General features: G+C 42.0%; 1 long non-coding RNA gene across 3 annotated transcripts in view; it reads right to left on the reverse strand.

Moving 5' to 3' along the window:
• Positions 1 to 1249: 1249 nt before the first annotated feature.
• Positions 1250 to 22154, reverse strand: part of LOC123328061 — a 115157-nt gene continuing 94252 nt past the window's right edge. For all 3 annotated transcript variants that reach the window (XR_006639738.1, XR_006639739.1, XR_006542795.2), the window contains one exon: positions 1250 to 3302. This is a non-coding gene — a long non-coding RNA (uncharacterized LOC123328061). The remainder of the gene's footprint in view (positions 3303 to 22154) is intronic.

Here is a 22154-nt window from a genome sequence, read left to right on the forward strand (position 1 = left end):
TGTTCTTGCCTGGAGAAACCCAGGGACGTGGGAGCCTGGTGGGCTGGCGTCTATGGGGTCGCACAGAGTCGGACACGACTGAAGTGATTTAGCAGCAGCAGCAGCAGGGAGAAGAGTGGCACTTCATCAGAGATTTGTGAGGATCTAAGGACACCACACATGTCTGAGGTCTTCTTTTTCACCTGCATGACACACAGATAACCACCTCAAGATCAGTGATGTGTTATCCTATAGACCTTCCCTGGTGGCTCAGACGGTAAGGCGCCTGCCTGCAATGCAGGAGACCCAGGTTCGATTCCTGCATCGGGAAGATCCCCTGGAGAAGGAAATGGCAATCCACTCCAGCACTCTTGCCTGGAAAATCCCATGGACAGAGGAGCCTGATAGGCTACAGTCCATGGGGTGGCAAAGAGTTGGACACGACTGAGCGACTTCACTTTCACTTTTCATGGATTGTGTGATCCTGTAGATTAACAGCATATCTAATTAGTGCAGCAACCAAAGTCATAGGTTAATCACACCACGTCCCCAGGTTCATGATTTTAATATTCATTTTTGTTATTATTGACTGGTTAAAGAGCTAAACTTCAAAATAAAAACTTGTAAATAAAATAATATTCAATTGCTCCAAGGATACCAACTTGTGAATACAAGAAATAAATTTGAAAGGAAACAATTGAAAACTCCCCATAGGCAAATTAAGAGCTTCTGCCTAATAACAGAAAGGTGGAGCTTAAAAAGTCTTAAGAGTATAATACACAGAGGAGATAATACATGTAAAACGCAGTAAACACTTAGAATAAAAAAAGGAAATGGTTTGCATTTGTTCAGTGTTAATGAGGATCCTTCCTTGACAAAAGAAATTTTCTATATAACATTCCTGAGAAGGCAATGGCACCCTACTCCAGTACTCTTGCTTGGAGAATCCCATGGGCGGAAGAGTCTGATAGGCTGCAGTCCATGGAGTTGCGCAGAGTCGGACACCACTGAGCGACTTCACTTTCACTTTTCACTTTCATGCGTTGGAGAAGGAAATGGCAGCCAACTCCAGTGTTCTTGCCTGGAGAATCCCAGGGATGGGGGAGCCTGGTGGGCTGCCGTCTATGGGGTCACACAGAGTCGGACTTAGCAGCAGCAGCAACATTGTGTCTAGTGGTAAGATATGAGTTACTCCCATGAAAGAGATCATTTTAACACTTTTATTTAACACTTTAAAAATCTGTGGATAGTACAATAGAGCATTAAATAAAAAGAGATGTGATTGTAAAGGAGAAGATACAACTACTGTTATTCGTCAGTCAGATGATACCCTTCAAAACAGAAGAAAATCAGCAGAAAATCATTTAGAGTGGTGGATTCCAAAATTTATCTGCAAACTGAAATCGACAGGGGAATGTCAAGCTCGGAAGCTCGAGCAGAGCCCCACCACACTGAATGGGGTTTACTTGGTCTGGGGTGTGGCCTGGGCTTGAGAATTTTTAAAGATCCATAGGTGATTCTAACATGCAGACAAGTTTGGTAATGACTGCTTATAATTAAAAAGCAAGCCCAGTAGATAGGCTGCATTGAAGAGAAATATACAAAAATGAATTCTTTCCTATTCCAGAAACAGAAGATAGAATAAAAAAAAAGGATCCCACTTACAATAGCAAACATGGAAGATACCTGAGAATTGTTTTAGCAAGAAAAATGTGCAAAGTGAGTTATAACATTTGCACTAGGAGACATAAAAGCAGACTTGAAAAAACTGAGAGACATAGTGTGTTCCCAGATTAATTAACAGGTATAATGAAGTTTCCAGAAGGATTAGGAAGAGAGCAATTAAAAAATGGAATCTTAACTTTAGCATTTGAGTAAATGTATATTTAAAAAGCTAAAACGATTTGAAAAATAAGAGAATATCTGCCTTACAAGGTATTAAAGTGGATTTGTAAATTGCTTCTTTCTGGTCCAAGCATAAAAAGATGAATGGAACAGAACACAGTTCAGAAAGTGACTCTAGAATGTCTGGGAGCTTATATATGCTGAATAAAGTATGATAATTCAGTGGAGAAAAAAAATATGATTAAATAAGAGGTGTCATGCAAACTGATGAACTACTCAAATTTAATGTTGAATTTTTCCACTCTTATCAGATGTTCAATAAATTAAGGAATATTAAAAAATAAAGTCAGAAAACTAGAAGAAAATATAGGTAAATGTTATTGATATGACTGGAAGGTTTTTTAATCCCAAAAGTAATGGGGAAAAGTCCTAGGGCCTAGAAAAAATTACACACAAATTCACAAATCAGTATGTAAGAAGAAATAAAACTAAAAGGATTAACTGGAAGAAACATTTGCAGCAAATGACAAAGAATATCCTTAATTCTTAAAAAGCTCTTAAAGTCTCAAAATGAAAATTGAAAGGTGAACACTATTAAAAATATTTATAGATATGGATATTTATAAAATATATAATTCTATAATATATAAATATTATATATAATTAAAATATAATAAAGTATATTATAATTTTATAAAAATACTTATAGATACTGAAAATATTTGCAGCTTCACTAGTAATCTAAGAAATGCAGATTCTAACAATAAATACCATTTACTTATGTAATTGGAAAGATTAAGAAAAAATTTTACTCATTGCAGGGCAGGGTTTTGTGAGACAGCCAGATAAACCCTGATGGGATTGTAGGTTGATCTTAGCTTTCTGGAACTCGAATCAGCAATGTATACCTAGAATCTTAGATGTTTCTTTTCTTTGACATACAATCCCTACAGTCAATACGCTATACTTTGCAAACAGGGAAGGATTTACATCCAAGAATAGTCTGAAAGACATTATTTGTGATAAACTGGGACCCACCTAAATGTTTAGCACTGGGGAAATAATTATGATACATCCATATGGTGGAATACTGTACAACATACACATAACTTTTGCCATCAGACAAAACTACTTAACACAACTTTTACAAGTAAAACAAAGACATGCTAAAATTTCAGTGGTGATTCGTGTACTTTTTCTAATTTTTAATGATTAACACAAATTTTTGATTTTATAAAGTGTTAGTTTTTAGGATCAAGAATAAAAAGAAGTAAAAGAAATAAGGCCAATCACTAATACTGTGAAAAACCTCTACTTATAAAAGTATCAGGCCTCCCTGGTGTTCTAGTGGTTGAGAATCCGCCTGCTAATGCAGGGGGCATGGGTTCAGTCCCTGGTCAGGAAGATCCCACATGTCCTGGGGCAACTAAGTCCAAGCGCCACAGCTTCTAAAGCTCGCTCGTCCTGGAGACCATGCTCTGAAACAAGAGAAATCACCACAATGAGAAGATGGTGCACAGCAAAGAAAACTCAGTACAGCCAAGCAAATAAACCAAAAATCAGAATCAATAGATTGATGAGAAAAGACAAAATAATTTGCATAAAAGAAAGTTAATGTCGTACAGATTAAAAGTTATTCATATTCAACTTTGCAGGTAATAAAAAAATTCAAATTAAACCAAGTCAAGGCACCAATTCATGACTAAATTTAAATTAAAAAAATTATTTTCAGTGTTGAACAGATTACAGTGTAGTTATAGTCTCAAAGGATCAGGTTAGTATAAATTAATCCAACAGCTATATAAAAGTTTGGTTCTACACAAGACTGGTAATAATGTTCATATTCTTTGAAAAATTGAATTTCATTTTGGAATGCTTCTAAGGCAATTATTCAATAGAGAAAAGATAAATCTCTCTACTGCAATTTGACTTAAAATATTAAATTGGAATGTATAGTTAAGAGCAAGATACATCATGGTACAATCTGATAAACTCTTGTTGTGAAAATAAAAGAGTGGGAAATATATGCAGACGGCAAACCTTAGGCAGGCCTATGTCACTAAAAAATAGAAACTAAGAAGAAGGGCAAGAATGTGTTAGGGAGGTGACATTATGAGTAATTTTTTTTGTAATTTCATCTTGATATAACACGGTCCTTGACAATGCACAAAAATTAGAGGGAAGAAGTATCATGGGGATAAAGTGGGAAACGATATTTATGCATAATTATTATACAATTTTTATGTATACACTCGGAGAAGGCGATGGCACCCCACTCCAGTACTCTTGCCTGGAAAATCCCATGGACAGAGGAGCCTGGTAGGCTGCAGTCCATGGGGTCGCGAAGAGTCGGACATGACTGAGCGACTTCCCTTTCACTTTTCACTTTCATGCATTGGAGAAGGAAATGGCAACCCACTCCAGTGTTCTTGCCTGGAGAATCCCAGAGGTAGGGGAGCCTGGTGGGCTGCCATCTATGGGGTTGCACAGAGTCGGACACAACTGAAGCGACTTAGCAGCAGCAGCAGCAGCATCTATACACTTAATCGGTTGGTGACAGGGGCCTTCTTACGTATACACCTGTCAAAAAGGAATTATCCTTCTTTTCTTAAATGAGCCAAACAGTAGCCTTAAGAGGCAAATAACTTGTTTGAGATTACAGTCAAATTCTGGAATGAAAATTTCGTCTCACTTGACTCCATGATGCCACCTGCCTCTGAATGTGTACATGCTACTGGTTGCTAACCTTTATGAGTCACAAACCTTGTTAAGCATGATGATAACTACGAACCATTTTTCCCAGAAAAATATCACAAGACACAATTTGCATATTCGCCACCTTCTAATAGGATCATCCAACACCACAGTTTATGCCTATTGTTCTGCAATAGTTAACAGAGCCACCTTTCACTTTCAAAATTGTTCTGATTGGGACTACAAATTCTTTGGCTTTGTTTAGATTTAGGCCAGACATATTTTTTCCTTTGTTCCCTTACCCACAGTCTCACCAGTTAAGGTGACCCTTAAATGTTACCACTAGTGTGACTTCTTTAAATAAAGCAACCAAAATGGAGCATTTCTTTACCTACAGCGTAAGCAAGACACTCCTGTTCCAGTGATCAACCATCTGCCATCAGCCAACACCTCAGCTTGTACTATGCAAGTAGCTCACCCTGGGAAGTTGAAAGCAGATCCCAGAAAAAACTAGACAGTAGGCAGTGGGATAAGTTTTGGTTGAGTAAGGGAAAGTTCTGGGCATATGTGCAACCTCTGGTCAGGACTCAGTAGCTGCCATAGACCCTGGGACCCCAAATACCTGGTGAGGATTAGGAGAAGGTGGGTCCTAAGATGACAGGGCAAGCAATATGGCACTTAGAGAAGGTCATCCAGCAAAGGGGAAAGTCTTCAGATATCCCCATCAAGCTCCATGGCCATGCTTAGTCTCCCTCCAAAGCAGTCTCTCTAAAGATATTTAGGCAAACACCAAAGCCAGCACCACAATCCACTGACATGGGAAGGGGTCTGGAGCATCAAACGGAGAGTTCCAGTCCCTGAAGAGCCAGCACCCAGTATCCTCAAGCTTGCTGGGTTGGCAGCAGACGGGTCTAACATCTCCCCTCCACAAAGCAGTCCCCAGGACGTGTGGCTGCTGAGATTCCCACACGAACGAGACAGATAAGCATCTTGTTCCTCACAATTCTCTCAAATGCTAAATACCAGGGTCAACAGCAGAGAACAGGGGTTCAGGGAGATCTGTAGGACCAGATCTACATCATTTGTCCACATCAGAAAAAGCAGAAGAAACAGATTAGATACTGGCTTCAGAGGAATTGTGGCCATTGCTGGGGAGCCTCCCTGTTCTCTTCAGGCTGTTTTCAGAAAGATGTTGTTGAGGTGAGCTTCCTGCTTGAAACCCAAAGGAAACAGGGGGAAACCATGAAAGATACTACTGAGAAGCACTGTCTCCAGGGAGTATGTAGAACATCATAAGGGGAAAGCATATATTGAGGAAAATGCCTATTTCTCTTTGATTCCATTTGTCCAAATCAAATCTTCTTAATCTGGGATCTGTGGCCTCACATGAGAAAACAAAATGCTTATTTTCCTTAACTTTCTCATGAAACTTGCCATTTCCTTCCATAAATATGGCTAAACAACCACAGTAGTATGAACAGTACCTGTGAGTTTATCACTAACTGAAATCATGGCTACTTTCATGCCATGTTCTGGTTATTACAAATATTTCTAAGTATCATTTATGCCCATTAATTTTTGAGGATTACAGTTTCTAGGTCTGCTGCTAGGTTTTTTTTTTTTTGGTAAACCATAAAGGCTACCCATATGATACTCTCAGAAATTTGTCTTTTCAGAATGAATATTTTAGTAACTATTCCAGTATAGTTGATTTCCTTTATCATGCTACATATTTTAATTTATATATTTAAGAACATTATTCTGAGAAGGAGTTCATGGGCTTCACCATACTTCCAAACAGGTTCATGGCCTAAGTAGCGAGGAACCCCTGGAAAGTAAAAACATCAGGCAAGTCAGTTTACTTGCCCTGGAGGAGGGCACGGCAACCCGCTCCAGTATTCCTGCCTGGAGAATCCCACGGACAGAGGAAGCTGGCAGGCCGCAGTCCATTGCGTCCCACAGAGGTGATACACCTGAAGCTACAGGACACACATACTCAGTTTTTCAGTGTGAGTTGCCCCAGTGGGAGTTATGTAATATTTCTATTGTGAATTGATAAGTAATTGTGGAAAAGTGACTAAGCCATATCCTGTTAGGCGGTGTTCAACAGATGCCTCCAGAGAATCTATTTGATAATATTCCAGCTTCACCTTATTTTGAGAACTCCTTTCCTTGCACTAATGTGAATTCTTTTACTGTTTGGGCTGTATATCTTATAGTCCCAAGAAATATGGGACTACTTCTAGTCCTTGGACCTGACAAACATCTTAGATTTGAGGATGTTCATTTCTTCCCAGTCTGCTCCTTCTATCCCCACCCCACCATAGGAAGTGGTACTACATGAGGATTACTTATATTTTGGAAGTGATTGCACAAGGTGATGAGCAAATACCCTAGGCACAGACTTTCAGAGCTAGAAGGAATATGGAAAGAGTTCAGCTCACTGGTAAAGAATCTGCCTGTCAATGCAGGAGACAGGGTTCAATCCCTGAATTGCTAAGATCTCCTGGAGAAAGGAATGGCTACCCACTCCAGTAGTCTTGCCTGGAGAAGCCGATGGACTGACGAGCCTTTCAGGCTATAGTCCGTAAGGTCACAAAGAGTTGGACATGACTGAGCATACATTCACATGGAGACATAGATGATCAGATCAGATCAGATCAGATCAGTTGCTAAGTCGTGTCCGACTCTTTGAGACCCCATGAATCACAGCACGCCAGGCCTCCCTGTCCATCACCAACTCCCGGAGTTCACTCGGACTCACGTCCATCGAGTCAGTGATGCTATCCAGCCATCTCATCTTCTGTCATCCCCTTCTCCTCTTACCCCCAATCCCTCCCAGTATCAGAGTCTTTTCCAATGAGTCAACTCTTGCATAGCATGTTATAGGCTATTGTGCTTTATATAACTTATTTCCCTATATAATTTACTTGTATCTTCTGATTTAATTTATAGAACTTCCTGAAGTAGTTATTAATATATACATTTTACCAAAGTGGAAAGTGAGGCACAAGGAAGTAAGGACATTGAGAGAGTAGTGATAAAGTTCAAGTCTGAATTCAGCTGTTCTCATACCTCGTGCCCTTAACCATGCTAACTTGCCTCCCTTAGATTTGGAAATCTTCTCCAATGTCTGATATGTATAAAAGCAAAGTAGAATTGAAGAATATTATCTATGTAATGCTATGGTTAAAAAAGTTGCTAAAGAAATAAAAGCCCAAGCTTAGACAGTTGTAATGGGATTATTGCCCATTTAAAAAGAATTGACTATAGGTATACCTTGGACTGCAAGGAGATCCAACCAGTCCATTCTGAAGGAGATCAGCCCTGGGATTTCTTTGGAAGGAATGATGCTAAAGCTGAAACTCCAGTACTTTAGCCACCTCATGCGAAGAGTTGACTCATTGGAAAAGACTCTGATGCTGGGAGGGATTGGGGGTAGGAGGAGAAGGGGACGACAGAAGATGAGATGGCTGGATGGCATCACTGACTCGATGGACATGAGTCTGAGTGAACTCCGGGAGTTGGTGATGGACAGGGAGGCCTGGCGTGCTGCGATTCATGGGGTCGAAAAGAGTCGGACACGACTGAGCAACTAAACTGAACTGAACTGATATCTTAAATGCTAAACTCTTTGCTCAAATAAACTTGACAAAAGAAGTCTTAGGGACAGAAGTTAGATTCAGATTAAAAGTTAGAAAGTGATCTTAAAAGTTTCCAAAGGGGAAGAAAAAAAGAAAAAAAAAAGATAAACCTCTTAAACACAGGTCACCCAATTCAACCCAAACTAAAAACCATTAGGTTTATCTCCTTTCACACTCCACCTTCAGGCAAACACCAATTATTGGACGAAACAGTCTTTGGAAAATTCCTGTTCCATGTAAGTCCACACTTACCAAATAGATTTAATCAAATCACAGGGCATATATAAAGAATGCAGTTTGAAGTAGATGAAAATCTTATAGTTTCCAACAGTGAAATTTTTGCAATCTCCACCCCCTGCTCTCAAATCTACAAGGATATTTGAATTTGGCTAATTGCATATGGTGAATCTGCTATTATATCTAGTTCAGGAGTTGCTCTCCCAGAAGGTTTTTAATAGGTTTTCTCTGAGTTCTGGGCTAGGCTGCAAAGATGAGGGGCAGTGCACTCACTCGTCTCTCTCCCTTGCCTTGTCTGTGCTTGAGTCCTAACACATGTGTGTTTCGATTAGACAGTGACAGACGGATATGTGTGCTCCATGTCTGAGGGTCACTGTAGTGGTAAATCCTACTGGGCATCAAGTGGGGGTACCCTGCCCCTAGGTGTGCCAGTCCTCCTCCTTCCTTTTTTTTCTCCCCCCACCTCATGGCAGGGACTGTACCTAAACTTGCCTTTGTTGCCCAGTCTCAGCTTGGTGCCTGGACTTGATTAGGAGTGAGCTGCACTCAAGAGTTTCCTGTAGTTCATTTTGTTGTTGTTATTGTTGTTGTTCAATCTCTAAGTCGTGTCTGACTCTTTTGTGACCCCAGGGACTGTACCCTGCCAGGCTCCTCTGGCCATGGACTTCTCCAGGCAAGAATACTAGAGTGGGTTAGTCAGTTCCTTCTCCAGGGCATCTTCCCAACCCAGGTATGGAACCTGCATCTCCTGCACTGGCAGGCGGATTCTTTACCACCCTAATACACACTGGAAGAAATAAGGCAAGATGCATCTGACCTGTTCATCAAAGGGTCTACAGTTAAGGTCACAATGGAAACTAAGGTTACCCAGAATGTAGTACACCAAAAGAACCAAAAACACTGTTATTGGATCTTTTGTCTGGACTTAGTAAGTTGCCTGGAGAATCCCAGGGACAGGGCAGCCTGGTGGGCTGCCATCTATGGGGTCGCACAGAGTTGGACATGACTGAAGTGACTTAGCAGCAGCAGCAGCAGTAAGTTAAGATAAAATGAGAATGTATAAAGTCATACTGTGACTTGAATTATGTACCACTGACTCCTTAGTCACTGAGACATCATATTGACCATCATACACAGCCCTGACTACAGTACAATTGTGATATCATCTTGGCTCCTTCCTATTAGATTATTGGTGAAACCTTATCAAAAACTCACTGGGAGGGTGTTTCTCCTCGACTTCAGCTTTCTGATGAGTAAGGAAAGCTTGGAAGGAAAAGGAATCATGGACTACTCTATCTTTATTTTCAGTGTCATCATTTTCAGCATAAGCAGTTGGCTAATCCAGGGAAGAAGCATGAACAAGAATATAATAGTGTTCCTCAATCATTTTTTTTCAAAGAACACTACTATCTTTTTTGTTTGAAGCAAGTTCTGGTTATTGGGGCTATCAGCACAATAATTAATCAGTCATACGGTTACACGTTTAGGGCTTCCCTGTTGGCTCGGTGATAAAGAATCTGTTAGCTATGCAGGAGACCTGGCTTTGATCCCTGGGTTGGGAAGATCCCCTGGAGGAGGGCATGGCAACCCACTCCAGTATTCTTGCCTGGAGAATCCCAAGGACAGAGGCGACTGGCCGGCTATAGTTCATGGGGTCACAGAGAGTCAGACACAACTGAAGTGACTAAGCAGCAGCAGCTGGGTAACATGTTTACCATGGACCCCCCACTCCAGACTCATTGTGGGGTCAGATTTCCATACTGGGAGGGCAGGGCACCACACTAATGCAAACAGGAAGTCAACGGGTGCAGACGTGCATGTAAGGTATCTTCTCTGCTTGTTTGCATGCTCCATCCACTCACTGGACTTCATCCAATATGTACAACACAAAAGAAAATATTTAAGAACTTGAACATGGCAACAGTAGATCATTAAACCAAGCTCATGGTCCTTCTGAGCGTGGGACTGCACATGTCACAAACCCAGGAAGCTGGCCCTAACAGAGGCATGGAAGTAGAAGAGTAGATTTCTGGTTTAGGGGACGTTGAAGAATCTTGTTTGTCTTGCACATAAGACAGAAGACAGAAAAACTTAGAGAAAGAAACTGGACCAGATTCTAGAAAGCTTTGAATGCTATAGCCAGAAGTTCGGGCTTTATTTTGTATGCAGCGATAGGGATGGACGTTTCAAGTGAAAGAGTGACATAATCTGGAGTGGCTTTATGGAAAGGATGATGGCAGCAACTTGTAATGTGCATCAGAGAAGGTGACATTGTTAAGTGGGAAGGCACTGGCCCTGAAGTCATCCTGACAGTGTAGATGAGGACTGGAATAGAGGCTGTGGCTGGGAGTCAGGAGAGGGGCTCCAGACAAAGACATACTTCGAGATTCAATCTAGAGCTGTCTTTCTGCACTACTTGTCTGGTTTTGTTTTCAAACTTAAAAGTTTATTTTAAAAATAAGGCTTACTTCTCCCTTTGGAATTCTGAAGTTTCACATGTCTACGGAAAAATTACTTGGGTTTCAGAAATTTACTTTGGAAGCTTAAGGCTGTCAATCAATTTAGAAACTATGCCCAGAGTCCTGGTGACTCTCAGAGCTGCCCACCCTGGAAGCAGTGCTAAGAAGGTCCCAGTCCCTGAGATGTTAGAAAACCATACTTTACGTAAGGAGGATTTAAAAGTCTTCCACCCTAAATAAATTCCTTTTGTCTATTTCAGACCATATGGAAATGATGTAGTGAGGGTAAAATAAAAAATCTAACGGAAAACATCCTTTCTGGAATGAGAGGATTAAGCTCTACCTTCAGCTAGTCTTATCAGACCTCTGGAGGTGAACCTGTGAAGAGGGATCCTCAGCAGCTCACAGGGGGCAGAGTTACATTCTGGCGAGCTATGTGTAAGCTAGTTAAATGGAATTTGGCCCTGATCTAACTCCCAGTACCAGACAGGGCAGAGCCACATCTGTATTTATTTATGTGTCCAAAAGACACATGCAAGGAAAGAGGTGGGCAGGGCTTTCTACTTCACACCTTGTTGGGAATATTCCCTGACAATGGGTGGGCATGAACAAAGAGTGGTGTCCTGCCAAGTGCTTTGCTTGGTTTTGCCCCATTAACTCAAAATGTTTACTGAGGCCCAAGGACCAGAGACTTCTCAAAATAAGGGGTTTATTATTTTGGCAGATGGAAAATTTGCCTTGGTTTCGAGGAAGAGAAGGATTTAAATATTTCATCCACAACTTCACACAAGGGCAATATGCTGGATGCAAAGTTGTAATACGGTTCTTAAAACATATCCTGACTCTAAAGACATCGCAACTGTCTCAACAGCTTTGTTTCTCTGAAGCCATTGATTGTACTAGGTCATTTCCTTTCTTTTGTTTTCAAGGATGATTCAGGTGCTTCCAGTTTCTTTGTTGTACAATGGTAGGGCTACAGACTGCTGCTGGGTCACCAGCCCTTTCTACAGAGGTGGGCTTCTTTTTATAGTAGGATTGGTTAGTGGTTCAGCAGATAGATGCTCTAGGCTTGAAGACGGCATATGCCGGTGTCTAGACATGAGAAGCCAGCAGGAGCACCATCAGGGCACACTGCAGCAGCTTGAAGGGCTTGGGAGCCCTCAGGGTTGGGGATGTGTGACAGTGCATTTATCTTGGTAAAGCAAGGATTCTCAACAAAAGTCAATTTTGTCTTAGGGGACATTTGCCAATGCCTGGAGGTATATTTGATTGTCAAGACTGGTATTGAGGGATGTGTTACTGGAATCTAGAGGTTAGAGGCTGGGGATTCTGCTAATCCCCCTCAATTCATAGGGCAATCCCCACAACAAGGATGTATATCATCCTACATGCTAGTGGTGCGCTGTGGAGAGACACTGGTGTAAAATGTCCAGATAGCCACTGATTAAAGGGAAAGAGTGTCATTAGTCCTGAGGATCCCTAACCATTGCACCAAATTCTGAAGGGTGCCCTATCTGAAAAAACTGATGATCCATGTGGCAAGAAGGCAACTGACCTCTGGAAGGGTGATGGGTCTTTTAAGAATGCCTTCTTCCCTGTACAGGGGAATGCATATTTAACCGACCTCATGTGTCCCTATAGTCGACATGTATCACTCTTTGTCTGTCCAACGTCCTTTCTCTTTTCCACCTGGGGAGAGCACCTTGATTTTTCTTGAGCAGTGACCCTCCCCTTAGCTGAGGGTAAATCAGTTCACTTCAGTTCAGTTCCTCAGTCGTGTCCGACTCTTTTCAACCCCATGAATCGCAGCACGCCAGGCCTCCCTGTCCATCACCAACTCCCAGAGTTCACTCAGACTTATGTCCATCGAGTCAGTGATGCCATCCAGCCATCTCATCCTCTGTCGTCCCCTTCTCCTCTTGCCCCCAATCCCTCCCAGCATCAGAGTCTTTTCCAATGAGTCAACTCTTTGCATGAGGTGGCCAAAGTATTGGAGTTTCAGCTTTAGCATCATTCCTTCCAAAGAAATCCCAGGGCTGATCTCCTTCAGAATGGACTGGTTGGATCTCCTTGCAGTCCAAGGGACTCTCAAGAGTCTTCTCCAACACCACACTTCAAAAGCATCAATTCTTCGGCACTCAGCCTTCTTCACAGTCCAACTCTCACATCCATACATGACCACAGGAAAAACCATAGCCTTGACTAGACGAACCTTTGTTGGCAAAGTAATGTCTCTGCTTTTGAATATGCTATCTAGGTTGGTCATAACTTTCCTTCCAAGGAGTAAGCGTCTTTTAATTTCATGGCTGCAGTCACCATCTGCAGTGATTTTGGAGCCCCCCAAAATAAAGTCTGACACTGTTTTCACTGTTTCCCCATCTATTTCCCATGAAGTGATGGGACTGGATGCCATGATCTTCGTTTTCTGAATGTTGAGCTTTAAGCCAACTTTTTCACTCTCCACTTTCACCTTCATCAAGAGGCTTTTTAGTTCCTCTTCACTTTCTGCCATAAGGGTGGTGTCATCTGCATATCTGAGGTTATTGATATTTCTCCTGGCAATCTTGATTCCAGCTTGTGCTTCTTCCAGCCCAGCGTTTCTCATGATGTACTCTGCATATAAGTTCAATAAGCAGGGTGACAATATACAGCCTTGACGAACTCCTTTTCCTATTTGGAATCAGTCTGTTGTTCCATGTCCAGTTCTAACTGTTGCTTCCTGACCTGCATACAAATTTCTCAAGAGGCAGATCACGTGGTCTGGTATTCCCATCTCTTTCAGAATTTTCCAGTTTATTGTGATCCACACAGTCAAAGGCTTTGGCATAGTCAATAAAGCAGAAATAGATGTTTTTCTGGAACTCTCTTGCTTTTTCATGATCCAGCAGATGTTGGCAATTTGATCTCTGGTTCTTCTGCCTTTTCTAAAACCAGCTTGAACATCAGGAAGTTCACGCTTCACATATTGCTGAAGCCTGGCTTGGAGAATTTTGAGCATTACTGTACTAGCGTGAGATGAGTGCAATTGTGCGGTAGTTTGAGCATTCTTTGGCATTGCCTTTCTTTGGGATTGGATATGGAGCCCTAATCACGGCCTCTCAGAATCTTTACCCCAGAAGGAACAACAACACAAGGATGATAAATGACTAAGCCAACTTATTCCTGAAGACATGGTCCTTATGATGCAGTCCCTAGACAGGTCATTTTCCTGTGTCTTTCCAATTAATTTGTTTGTTTCACCCAGCAAGAGCAGGACACAAACTAAGAATGAAAATGCCCCCCATTCACCACTTTGAGCACCTGGGTGATGTCGTGGATTGGAATCATATCAGACTTGTGAGCTGCTTCATGGAAGGTATTACATCCTAGATTTATGGAGATAGACTGCAAACTCTTCAGCCCAGTGCCATCTGTGATGATGAGCTCATTAGTACCCTGCTGCTGCTGCTGCTGCTGCTGCTGCTGCTGCTAAGTCGCTCCAGTCATGTGTGACCCCATAGATGGCAGCCCACCAGGCTCCCCTGTCCCTGGAATTCTCCAGGCAAGAACACTGGAGTGGGGTGCCATTTCCTTCTCCAATGCATGAAAGTGAAAAGTGAAAGTGAGGTCGGTCAGTCAGTCAGTTGGTCGACTCTTAGCGACCCCATGAACTGCAGCCCACCAGGCTCCTCCATCCATGGGATTTTCCAGGCAAGAGTATTGAAGTGGGGTGCCATTGTCTTCTCCAGGTTAGTACCCTAGGAAGAGCAATAATCACTTGATGCAAGTTACTAGTTACTACACAAAAGCCTTTAACTCTGTGGATCACAACAAACTGTGGAAAATTCTTCAAGAATGGGAATACCAGGTCACATTACCTGCCTCCTGAGAAATCTGTATGCAGGTCAAGAAGTAACAGAACCAGACACTGAACAACAGACTTGTTCCAAATTGGAAAAGGAGTATGTCAAGGGTGTATCTTGTTACCTTGCTTATTTAACTTCTGTGCAGAGTATATCATCTGAAATGCCAGACTGGATGAGGCACAAGATAGAATCAAGATTGCCAGGAGAAATATCAATAACCTCAGATGTGCAGATTACATCACACTTATGGCAGAAAGTAAAGAGGAACTAAAGAGCCAGTTGATAAAGGTGAAAGAGGAAGGAGAGTGAAAAATCTGGCTTAAAACTCAACCTTCAAAAAACTAAAATTAAGGCATTGGTCCCATCACTTCATGTGAAATAGATGGGGGAAAAATGGAAACAGTGAAAGACTTTATTTTCTTGGGCTCCAAAATCACTGTGGATGGTGGCTGCAGTCATGAAATTAAAAGATGCTTGCTCCTTAGAAGAAAAACTATGAAAAACCTAGACAGCATATTAAAAAGCAGAGACATCATTTTGCTGACAAAGGTCCATCTAGTCAAAGATATGGTTTTTCCAGTAGTCATGTATGAATGTGAGAGTTGGACCATAAAGAAGGCAGAGCACCTAAGAATTGATGCTTTTGAACTATGGTGCTGGAGAAGACTCTTGAGAATTCCTTGAACAGCAAGGAGATCAAACCAATCAATCCTAAAGGAAATCAACCCTGAATATTCATTGGAAGGTGATGAATATGCTGATGCTGAAGCTGACCCTCCAATACTTCGGCTACCTGATGCAAAGAGCTGACTCATTGGGAAAGACTGTGATGCTGAGAAAGATTGAAGGCAGAGGAGAATGGGGTGGCAGAGGATGAGATTGTTGGATGGCATCAATGACTCAATGGACATGAGTTTGAGCAAACTCCTGGAGACAGTGAAGGACAGGGATGCCTGGAGTGCTGCAGTTCACAGGGTCACAGAGTCAGACACGACTGAGGGACTGAACAAGGACGGCAAGACCAGTACATCACCTGAAGCACCTGACCCTATGAGCAGGCTGACCCACTAAAAAACATCTGTGTGGAGATCACGGCTCAGAAAAATAAGCCCTGCAAAGCATGAAAGGAGCTGGGAAGCGCAATCTGAAATACCTTAGACCTCTTCCTCCTTGTTTACTGAACAGTCATTTTAAGGAACTAAGGGAAGTGACTATCTGTGGAGGATAATATTAATGCTATGAGTTGCACATTTGATACTTAGAGATACTTTACAGTGAATTCTCCAACAGTGAACGAAAATATCATAAAATCTCTTCAAACAGTTTTTTATTATGTAGCATTTGTCTTTTATTTATTTGAAAAATCCTTTTGGCACATTTATTCATTTATTTGTGGCTGTGCTGGGTCCTTGTTGCTGCACGTGGGCTTTTCTCTGCTTGTGGCGAGCAGGGGCTGCTCTTCGTTGCACGGGCTTCTCACTGTGGTGGCTTCTCTTGCTGTGCAACATGGGCTCTAGGCGCAAGGGCTTTAGTACTTGTGGCACATGGGCTTAGTTGTCCCAGGGAATGTGGGTATATATCTTCCCAGGCCAGGGATTGGACCTGTGTTCCCCTGCATTGGCAAGCAGATTCTTTACCACCGAGATACCAGAAAAGCCTCTGTCTTTTGTTTTTAACACAAAAAATACTTTTTATGTGAAACATGTGAAAGCAGATCCCCTCTTTCCTTCTTCCTTCTTCTTATCCATTCCCTGGAAGCATAACCACAGTGAAGAGGCTGGTATATAATACACCATATATCATCCAAGACAGCTTTTCCTGCCTAGGCAAACACAGAGTTTTGTTGTTCCCCTTGTGAATCATAAAATCAGCATCACACTATACATATTTTTCAGCACTTTTTTCTCACATATATCCTGGACATCCTTCTATGTCAATACATATAAATCTTACTTTATTACTTTTGTTTGTACTTTATCAGCACATGACTGGTTAATTTCTGAATCACTCATAAAAGCTGATTAGAACTAATGGTGATTCCAGGACCACCTCTGGCTAATCTGTGTTTTCCTTCTAGGTGAAGATCTCCTGGCCTGCTGCCTATGATATATCATTACTGTTGTTACGAAAGAGCAAAAATATGCTCTGACTATTTCCTTCAACCATCAAACCTTCAGGGCAGGAGGAAAGACCCAGATGAACTGCTCAGCAGAGAAAGGTAAAATGTCCTGAAAATGCATTCCCAGGCCAAAGGAGACCCAGCAAAAATAAAGCAGCCAATTTCTCCCACACATCCCCTCCCCCAAACCTGCAATCAGCAATAATTTTGGAGAAATAAAGCAAATGGATCACTACATTCCTACACGTCTATTACACTTGACTATTCTTTGCAGGAGCTGCTCAGGACCAAATGTTTGGAAAGGAAGTTGGCTGGCCACAGTGCCTTTTTTTTTTTTTTTTTTTTAAGTTATTCTGCTGCAGCTGCAAAATACAAAAAGAAAAATCTAATACCCTCCCCTCCCCAACCAAATACCTTTTTGGGAAAATTCTTCCAGTTTTTTTTTTTGAGAAGTTCTTGTATATTTACACATTTGTGCTTACACATGCTGAATCTCTTGATAATCTGCCAAGGCCTTTTACTTTTTTTTTTGAAGAATTAAGAAATGTATTGTCTCACAAATGAATAGTTTCTCGGAGTCAAGATTTAACTGTTGAATTTCTTGGCTTCTCTGTAGCCCTAACTGAGCTCCAAAGACAGCTTGTTTTCTTAGGGGTTAGTCCCTTTCGGGTCACATGCAACAGTAATATTGATCATGACAAAGTGCTTTCCACAATCTGCCTCAGTGTTTATGTTCTGCATAAGAAATTTTGGCCTTCCCTTCAGTTTGTATCATTGCTGGCCTCTATCTGAGAAAATAGTAGCAAGCATCATATTACAGGGTAATTTATTCTGCTCTCCTAGCATGGCACTGCCAACCCTTGGGTCCTTCCAAATCTGCCTCTCTGTCCTCTGGCCTCATCTACCACACTCAGAGAATACTGGGCCATCATCACTTCCATCCTCACAGCATCGGACCCTCTCCACCTGAAATGCCCTTACTTTCTTCCCTGCTACCTGGCAAAGTCATCCATGTCCTTCCAGGCCCAGATCAAGGCCCATCTTCTAACTTCACTTCTACCTCTTACCCTCCATAGGCAGATGAAGCCTCTGCAGTTAGATGACATATTGTTCAAACTCTTACCACACAAACAGTGCAATTTATCATTATTATCAATAATATTCCTACCACTATAATAAAAAAAAGCAACCAGTTTTAAGTTCACTAGCTATGAGAAACTGCCCTAAGGTCTTCAATAAGGTCATTTAAATCTCTTTTTACTTTTGACCCATTTTACAGAGGAAGAAATGATTGTTCGAAGACATTAAGTTGCCCAAATGCACACACCAAGCAAATGACAAAGCCAAGCCCCTTCCAGTCTTGAGTCCAGAGCCTGTGGTCTGTACCCCTGGGCCATGCAGTGCATTCATGCCTGACACTTTCTCCTTCTTGGGGTGGGAGCTTTCAGCAAAGTTCCATTTCATCTGCATTAATGTTTGTTGTTCCAGGTATAGCAGGCCCTCAAACCCTCCAGCACTTTTCTATTCAAGTGGATTTTCTTCCAGATATTGAAGACTGATGAGCAAACAAGTTCAGGATGGTTTTTTATAGGTGGGCTGAAACCTCTGACACTGCCAGCCGCCCCTGGGTACAGATGTGTGTGTGTGTGTGTGTGGGATGTGCAGCGGGGAGGAGAAAGCCCACTGTATTAGGTGCAGCCAGATGGGGATAGAAATAAGCTTGAAGACACACAAAGGTAGGGTGATAATTAAGGCAAGTCTCTCAACAACTGAGCATCTACCAGTTGAGCATCTACCTCCAGAGCATCAGGAGTTGGTCTCCTGATTCTTTTTTTTTTTTTTTTACATTCCTCCCCATTCAGTCTTCTGTTTCCCATCTTCAGATAGAAAATGGAAATTCAGAGGGCGCTAACTTGTCCAAAGTTACATGACTAGTAAGTGGTCAAAATCCCTATCTAGGCAAAATTCCTACCACTGGGATGAAGTATGTTCATTTTAGTCTGAGGTCTAACACCACTGTACTGTCGCTTCCTGGGGTGACGACTCTTAAGTACAGTGCTGCGTCTCATGGAGAAAGAGAACATCAGCAATATTTACTATACACTTAGCAGTGGGTGGGGAGGGAATGCCTTGTTCTGTGTGGGGGTTGCCTCTGAATTTTACCTAGCACATTTAACTAGCGAGGAATATGCTCTAGAGTTGTAGCCAGTTCTCCACGGGACACTGGGAATTTATGGTTGAGCGCTGTGGCTATGCCCTGCAAATGGTGACCAAGGTGGGGAGTAGACTGTGTGGAGAACAAGGACTCTTTGAAGTACATCCAATCTATGCAGCCCTTGGATGGGGTATGGGGAACACCCAGGGGTGAGAAGAATGGTTATGTTACCTCTCAGCCTCACCTCCCACACCTTTGAAGGTCTAACTCTCCCCTCATATTTGTAGGACTCACATACCAGGTGTCTAAATATTTAAAAGTTATCAATCAAATCAACAAATGGTTAAAACATGTTCTATCCTCCTACCTGGACACATCTAACTCTGTAACAACATGGAAGGCCAGGCTGGAATTCACAGTTCTTGGGCTCTTGGGGTCTTTGCTGGAACAAGGTGGTACAGGGAGAGATGAGCTCCTCCTACCACAGAAAGCCACGGATGCACAAATTCCAACCCATGCATTCAGACTTTTGTCCAGATACCTCAGCAGATGGTTGTCCTGCAGGCCACCCTGAGCCTAGATCTCCTCATTTGAGCAGGCCATTCTTGGGGGCAGGGACCTGGAATGATGCCTAAATGGGGCTTGTTAGCTCCATGCCCAGTGTGCAGGGGTGAGGCTGGAATGGACCCAGTGCCAGGGCACCCAAAGGAACAGGGCCAGGCTAGGGGTCTCTCTTGTCTGTGTCTACTCTAAAGAAATGAATGCTGATTTTTTAAAAAGTTGCATTTGTGAATAGAAGCCAAGGACAGATTCCTGACCTGTCTTGATCAGAGTAGCCTGCAAAGTCAGGATAGTGTTTAGCACACAGCAGGTGCCCAATAAATCATGATTGAATGAATTGCCATTGTAGAAGCCAAGACGGATTTTAAGTCACTGGTTGTTAGAATCAAATCACTGCATACTTTGATGTTTTCTGAAGTGCAGTGGGATTGGGTTAGCTATGGATTATTACTCCCTGTGTCGTGGTTCTCTCCTTCCTATTTCCCACCTTTGGACAACTCAAATTAGTTGATATTGAAAATATCAATTGAAAATAAGTGATATTAAAAATGCCTGCATTCTTTGAAAACTTGTGTTGGAAACATAGATGGAAATTTGCCTTCTTTAGGAAAGTTAACAATTTTGTACTATATTTGGGTAGAGCAACTAAATTTCTGCATTAAAGCCTCCTATGTCCAATCCTTCCCCAGCTGGAAGGAAACAAAGGAGTCCTGCCTGGCCTTCTTCACACGTGTACAGCTGCCATCATCCCATCGTTCCCTCCAGAGGAGTTTTGAGCACTGCATCTTTCGTTTGGGGTTGTTATCTTGTGCCCTTAATCCTGGAATAATAGCTGCCCAGTTCCACATGTGCACAAATGAAATGGAGCCTACCTTTGTGTTCTTCCATTTATGACAGCAATCTTTCTATGTCATGTATGGAGCTTAATTTTGTCCCATTGATGTTGCCATGACCCAGCCTGTGTGCCTAGAATTGCATTTCCCTTAATGGCAAGTTTGATTAGGTTTCAGCAAAGCATATGACTAAAACAGGGCACAGACTTCCTTTTGGAAGATGCCACACCGATGAACTTAGTTGTCCACCTTTTGAAATCTATTTTCAGGCCAAAATGTCTCTAGTTTTTTTCAAGTCTTTTTTCTAGTCTTTTCCTAGCTTTTGTCAAGGTTCATGTAAAATAACTGAAGGTTTGTTGAATGACAGCATGGTAATCCAAACCACAAGTTTTGAGAGATAGGGAAGGGTGGTGTGACGTTGTGATTTATGTTGAGACATATTTAGTCTTTGTCTGTTTCTGGCACAGAGTTCCTAAAACCCTTAGAATTTCCTGTGATGATAGTCTGGGTTTGCAAGTGGTATGTCTGTGTTGTTGTGGGGATGGGGTGGAATGGTGTGTACAGTCTTGTGGGACTGAAACTTAGTCTGTGGAATCTGATGCTATCTCCAGGTAAATAGTGTCTGAATTGAGTAAAATTGTAAGACACCCACCAGTGTTAAAATTGTTGGCAGTGGGGGAATATCTCCTCTCCACTCGTTGCAGTTGGGTACAGAACCCTAGGTAGACGAGTCAAATAAGGTTAAATGATAAAGTTTCTTTTTTGACATCAGTTCTGAATGTGCAAGAAACTTGAACTTTCTAGATAAAACAGTCCCCTTGCTGAGACTATATTTAATCTCTATATTCAAAACTTTGTTCCCATTCTTGTCCTTGTTTCTATTCCTGGAGGACTGAGGAGTATCAAAGAAAAAGGAGTTTCAAGCTGAACAGGACCCTGCGGGGCCCTCCCAGGTATAAACCCTTTCTGTGTCCTGTTTCTTATTTGTAGGTAATAGGCTTCATTCAGCCTCCTCAACCTTCCAAAGGGCAGATCAAACAGTTGAATATCAGGTAAGGGAGGGATGCAGGGAGTGCAGAAACAAAGGAGGAGCTGTTAAGAAACAAGGGGTGATAATATAGTGTATTGGTGTTTTTCTTTCTGACTTACTTCGCTCTGTGTAATAGGCTCAAATTTCACCCACCTCATTAGAACTGATGCAAATGCATTCTTTTTATTAGCCGAGTAATATTCCATTGTGCATATGTACCACAGCTTTCTTATCCATTTGTCTGTCGATGGACATCTACGTTGCTTCCATGTCCTGGCTATTATATGCGAGGCAGCAAAAGAGACACAGATGTAAAGAACAGACTTTTTGGACTCTGTGGGAGAAGGCGAGGGGATAATTTTGAGAGACTAGCATTGAAACACATATATTATCATATGTGAAATAGATCGCCAGTCTAGGTTCAATGCATGAGACAGAGTGCTCAGGGTTGGTGCACTGGGATGACCATGAAGGATGGGATGGGGAGGGAGGTGGGAGGGAGGGTCAGGATGGGGAACACATGTATGCCCATGGCTGATTCATGTGAATGTATGGCAAAAACCACCACAATATTGTAAAGTAATTAGCCTCCAATTAAAAAAAAAAAAGAAAGAAACAAGCGGCAAGGTCCTGCTTCCTCCCCAAGGGATACTTATAACAATATCTTTTAGTGCTTCTGCAGGAACTCTAAGGCTCCTTCCAAGTTGAAGATGGTAAATGCAGGCTGAGCACAAGATTCCCGGAGACGGCTCT

This window comes from Bubalus bubalis, chromosome 11 (genome assembly GCF_019923935.1).
Source record: "Bubalus bubalis isolate 160015118507 breed Murrah chromosome 11, NDDB_SH_1, whole genome shotgun sequence".
In the NCBI taxonomy this organism is placed as follows: domain Eukaryota; kingdom Metazoa; phylum Chordata; class Mammalia; order Artiodactyla; family Bovidae; genus Bubalus; species Bubalus bubalis.